Source organism: Mastomys coucha, unplaced genomic scaffold, assembly GCF_008632895.1.
Source record: "Mastomys coucha isolate ucsf_1 unplaced genomic scaffold, UCSF_Mcou_1 pScaffold18, whole genome shotgun sequence".
NCBI lineage: Eukaryota > Metazoa > Chordata > Mammalia > Rodentia > Muridae > Mastomys > Mastomys coucha.
The window spans coordinates 87,083,600-87,089,321 of record NW_022196900.1 but is presented as its reverse complement, the minus strand read 5'-3'; the positions used below and the strand labels follow the sequence as shown (position 1 = coordinate 87,089,321).

At 54.4% G+C, this 5,722-nt stretch overlaps 1 long non-coding RNA gene across 1 annotated transcript in view; it reads right to left on the bottom strand.

The window, feature by feature from the left end:
* Window positions 1-3,367, bottom strand: part of LOC116095581 — a 16,504-nt gene extending 13,137 nt beyond the window's left edge. The window contains exons 1-2 of the long non-coding RNA XR_004120652.1: window positions 3,299-3,367; window positions 2,906-3,077 (exon numbers count right to left, since the gene is read on the bottom strand). This is a non-coding gene — a long non-coding RNA (uncharacterized LOC116095581). The remainder of the gene's footprint in view (window positions 1-2,905; window positions 3,078-3,298) is intronic.
* Window positions 3,368-5,722: the final 2,355 nt, after the last annotated feature.

Below are 5,722 nucleotides of genomic sequence, written 5' to 3'. Positions count from 1 at the left end.
AGCTGCTGCCCACAGATGAGCCACTGCCCACAGAAGAACCTGGTGCAAACATTTACCAAGTGGATCCCTATGGTGAAAGCCAGCTACCCCCATTGATAACACCCCTAGACAGCAGAAAGTAGCCTAAGAGACATGACGCCCTCATTCCCTTTTCATCATCGGCTTCCCCTTCCCTTTTTCTTTCCTTCTCTTTATAATATAAAAAAGGGAGGTATGTTAGCATCCAGAACCTGCGGCAGATATGGGCGGGTCCACAGACCTGTTGCCAGGACAACAGCCACCATATTCCCAGAATCCATTGGGTTCAGCTCCCACCTTTACCTGGACTGCTACGTCACAACATATATATTTATATGGGTACTTTCCTCCATCTTTCTCTTTTTTTCTCTTCTCTCTCTCCCCTCTCTCTTCCTGTGCCGCTATCCCCCTTACTCCCCAATTAAACCTCTTACACGTGGAACTGTCTGGGCCTGGTGTCTGCAGACGTGTCCGCCGCGACCCAAACCCATCACCCAGAAGACTCTCCTAGAAGCCAGGCCCAATGAGGTTTTGTGGCCTCCTGATGTACCTGAGACAGCAGGTGCCTCCACTGTATACTGCCACTGTAAAGCAGCCTGGCTTTTGTAGCTAACATTGTAGTGGAGACGGAAGGCAGCCTGCTGTCAGTCACACGGGTAGGCGGGGCTGAAGCAGTCCAAGCCTGATGCTGACATTCCGGATGACTGAGATATGGCCTGGGTCTGGCTGTTAGGGTAGCTAGAGTGTTTTGTGGGTAGAACCTGGCAGTTGGAGGTCCTCAGGGGAGGGGGGCTGGCCTTGAGGGGGCTTACTGTGAGGGTGGTGGCACACTGCCCTGTTGTGACATCAATTCTGCTAAGCGTGAGAACTCCTAACTCCAAGGTCTACCCAAACCGGCCCTGTGTGCTGTGTGTGCTGTGTGGCCTGCAGCAGGTGCCTTCCCCTCTCTGGGTCTCGGCAAACCACCCAGTAGAATGGGGAAGCCGGGTAGGAGTCTGGGCAGTGCCTTGCCCCACCTCCCCAGCTCTGAGAATCATATTCAGAAGCTGGGCAGGGCTGTTGACAGTACAGAGAATTCCTTCCCCAGCTGGGAGGGAGACAGGAGAGGAAGGGGTCATCTGGCTTCCTGGAGCGGGGGCAGCGCCTGGGCAGAATGGACTTCCTGTTTCCCGAGGGAACGCGAGGCCAGGGTGAAGTCGCTTGCCTCCCTCCCCTCCTCTTAGCCACGGTGAAATCTGTCCCCAGATCACCTCTCCTGCGTCATCCCGCAGCCTGTGTGGGTGAGAAAGCTGCAGAAACAAGGGTCCTTTGTCCTTGCAGTGCCCCAAGATGTTCCTTCTCTATGGGCCTTGGGAGCCCCATACCCATTCTTCAGATGGGGAAACTAAGGACGTTTCTCAGGTTCCAAGGCTGGTGAGGGTTGAGATTGAAACTTCTGGAAACCTTGTCCAGAGCTCTAGGTGACCTATTCTGTCTTACGGTGTCATGGGGTGTCACTGTAAGAAGCCGAGCTTGACCCTCAGGGTCTGGTGACCTCATACATGAGTACTGTGCTCCTTTCTCCTGCTTGTGTTCTGAGAAGCATGGCATGGGGTCTCCTTCTGGCCCCACGTGTCTACCTCAAATGTGTACTTTGGCAGTTGTCCTTGGGGACAGAGAGACCCATGGTGCAAATGACCACGAAGCAAGGTGGCCAGTCCCACCAGTCCCCGGCCAGGGGAAGGAGTTTGGTTGCCAAACAGCCCTAGAGTCTGTCTGACTACAGTACCAGCATCCTGTGTGTCTGGGGCTGAGGATCTCACCTCTTTGAGCTTCAGTTTCTTTATCTCTAGCATTTCCCAAGACTGCTAGGATCAGGACCACCAACATGGAAACTTCGAACCACAGCATCTGCTCTCTCCTGGTCCTGGAGGCTAAGTCCAAAGGCCAAGGGGGGAGCAGGGCTGGATCCTCCTTGGGATTTCCAGGGAGACTGAGGCCCACGCATGGCTCCCAGCTCTCAACAGCTTGCGGCAGCAAATTCTAACCGCTGCTTCTGCCATTCCCTGTGTGTCCAAATGTCCCTCTTAAAGAGCAGCAGGCACTGGACATAGCCTGCAGTGACAATATCTAAACCGGATCCCACCAGCAGAAACTGCCTGGTAGGGTAAGCCACATTCAGAGGGCAGAGGGCAGCGCTTAGATTGCATTTGGAGGTGGGGAAACACAGCTTATCCACACCAGGGGTCCCTAAGATGGCACTTCTGCATAGTTTTTGTAAGGAATTTATGGGACAGGCCCATCCCTGAGTTTGTGGCATCAGAAGCCCCATGGGCCACTGTTGGCAGATCTGTTGTCCATCCCACAGCCCCTATGAGTGGCTTCCTGACACTATGGGTCCTCATCCCCATCATATAGATAAAGAGACCCCTGGGTGAGGGCTCACCAGCACACTCCACTCAAGGAGGCCCCCAGCCAGGCTCAGGAGGGTCCCAGAGAGGACTGGAGCTGGGGAACTCAGAGGAATGAAGATTGGAGCCAAGTGACTGAGGCCCACCCCAAAAGTCAGTCAGGTAATAAGAGCCACCACCCAGGAGGTCCCCAACCTGTCACCTCAAAAGATTCTCTCTGTCCTCTTTCCCTGAGTTGCCCAATTTCTGCCCTCGCTGAGGGAGTGAAGTGAGGACTCAAAGGAGAAGCCCAGTGTGGTGCAGTACTGGGAAGTTGAGGCAGGGGGATCACCCTGAGTTTCAGGTTAATCAGCCTGGTGAGTTCCAGGCACAAGAGTTCAGTTCTCTCTCTCTCTCTCTCTCTCTCTCTCTCTCTCTCTCTCTCTCTCTCTCTCTCTCTCTCATTACAACAAGGCAAAGAGCAGAAGCCAGGCTGGTGCTGGAGAGGGGCTTCTCACCTTAAACAGCTGTCTGTGGCTCCCTTACTCCAACCCCATTGTCATACCGGCAACCCACTGTGGAGATGAGGAAACTGAGACTCGGACTAAGCATGGCGAAGGCTGTATAGGACTTTCCAGGATCCCAGGCAGGAAACTTGTGTCACTCAGCTGCCATTCCACCTGGAACAAACTGTCCTCCAGAACCGTCAGGTCCGTGTCTGCGTGGCACCGGTAGTAACTGCTCCACAAATCAACCCCCAGCAGTGTCCTGAACATCTCCCCTGTGCTCAGAACCAGGGCGCTCGTGCCACCAGGGGCCTTTGGGATAGCACAGAAGTAATGGATCCCTCCACTTCCCCCTCCCCCAGGGCTTACACCTAAGCGCCCCGTGAGCACATCAGGAAGACTAACCCAGGAGCAGAGCACTGCCCCTCAGCCCGATGACAGCTCCCTCTTCTCTGGGGCACAGGAACCACCTCTGCTTTCCAAAACTGGAAGCTGAACCAGCTGCTTCCTGATGCCAGAGGCGTGGTCCCAGCCACAGGAATGGAGGTCACAGGCTGGCTCCAAGGCACTAACTGAGCACAGGAAAATGTCCCAGACGGAGGGGAAACCCTGTAAAATTGCAGCCAAGTTGCTTTCTAGGCTTCGGCAGCAGGCTGTGTATCTGTGTAATGGTGGGGGTGGGGGCTGTCTGGAGTCTCTGAGTGTGCATATGTCTTTGAGTATATATTTGTGGGTGTGTCTGTGTGAATATGTCTATGAGTGTGCATCTGACAAGACTGTGAGGCAGAGGAATGGCCAGTTCCAGCCAACCTGGGCTACACAGTGAGACACTGCACTGCCTCAAGAAACAAGAACACCCACTGTGCCCTCCCCACCTGGCCTCCCCACCTCCCTCCCTCTGAATTCTCCTGTCTTCTGCCGCCCATCTGACATCCTGCATGGGTCCCCTTCACTGTCCACAGTTGTCAGCAATGTTGGTTTTCCACCTAGAAGCCCTGTCCCGGGGTCCCAGAAGACATGGCTCCTCCTCAGTGTGCTCTCCTCCCCCTTCATCCAAGTGACGTGCTCTCATGACCTAAGCCAATAGGACACTCAGGCCTGGCCATCAGGAGATTCCCCTCTCCCAGCAGAGATCGGCCCTGGCCCACCTGGCCCATAAACATTATTACTCAGGACTTGATACATTGTTTCTGGGAAAGAGAGAGAGAGAAGCTGGGGTTTCTATCCTTGCCAACTGATAGGAAGTGACGGCCCCCCTCCCCAGGGCCAAGTCTGCTGCCTGCTATCTAGCACTGGAGGTGAAATCACCCAATACAATGAGGCAGAGTGGCGAAGGACAGGTCCCACCTCTGAGTCACACACACCAAAGCAAGTACCAGCCATCCTTCACAGGAGCATCAGGGTGCCTGACTGGACTCCGGTTGCTTGTTACTGTAAGAGGCTTCACGGCACGATTCCCTTGCTCATCTCATCCCCAACCCAGGCCAGCTTCCCCCAATCCCTCACTTTTCCCTAAATCCACCCTCATAAGACTCTGCAGTCCTGGGCTGTGAGAACAGAGGAGGATTCGTTTCCTTGAACCACCTGGGCATAAGGAGAAAGCATCTGCAGGCAGCTCGACAGGCCTGACTCACAAGCTCAGATGTGAGTCTCCTCCTGGTCCAGGATGTAGAGCAGGCTGCGCTCCAAGTGCAAGTCCCCTCTGACCCTCCCACTGGCAGGAGAAATGACACATCTGGACAGATCCACCAGATGTGGCTCTAACAGCCCCCCCCACCCCCAATGCCAGCATCTCTCTGTGCCTCGGCAGATTATTGCCTCTGGTCTGCCTCTTAGACCGGATGGAAGCTTAGCTTCTAAGTCAGAAACCAAAAATAACTGGCTTAAATAGAAATTCCTTCTCTTTCAGCCTGGTGCACATAAACCACCGAGGGCCAGGCTCCTCAACAGGGAGACACAGCCTTGTTGATTGGCTTGTCACATGCCACGATGACTGCCGGGGAGAAGGAGGGCTTCATAGGATAGGGGTGTCTCCTTCTGGTGTCCCCAGAGCCTGGGAAGGTCACTGGGTTGATTGTGGAGTCGGTTGAAAGCTGGACTTCTTGCATGCATCCTGAAAGGCTTGACTCTCTGCTACCAAGGACATAGGTTTGTGTGGTGGATGGCTAAGCGGTAGCCATGGTTCTGCACAATGGGAGACATCCAAGAGCTTGGCCTGACACAGGGGCCTGAGGGGGCAAAAGACAGAACAGCAAGGAAGCCTCTGGCTCCACCTCAGCTCTGTCAGGGATCTAGAGCCCCGCCCACTATGATGACTTCTGGGAGTAAAGGGGTCCCAGAAGGGGGATGGGGGTAGGAACAAGGGGCAGATGTTATTGGATCCGAGTTCAATCCTCAGCCATGCACTCAAGAAGGGTCAATGAGAGAGAAAAAGAGAGAGAGAGAGAGAGAGAGAGAGAGAGAGAGAGAGAGAGAGAGAGAGCGCAAGTCCAGGCCAGTTCCCTTAAGGTTCAGTGGGTGGGTTAAGGAGCTTGCAGCCAAGCCTGATAGCATAAGTCAACTCCTGCAACCCACATGGTGAAGAGAACCGACTCCTGTAACTTGCCTTCTAATCCTCACGTGCACACACACACACTCAGAAAGTAAATGTTTAAAAGCCAGAGAAAGAGCAAGCAAACAAAAGGCACCATGCATGCCATGAGGTAGGGCCTTGCTGGGGCCCACTTTCCCCACCTGTAAAGTTGGGGCGTGTTTTCCTCCACCGGGAGCTTTGGGAAGATGGACAAGGCTTGGGTACCCAATGCCTGCAGTGTACGCATGCTCCGCTGG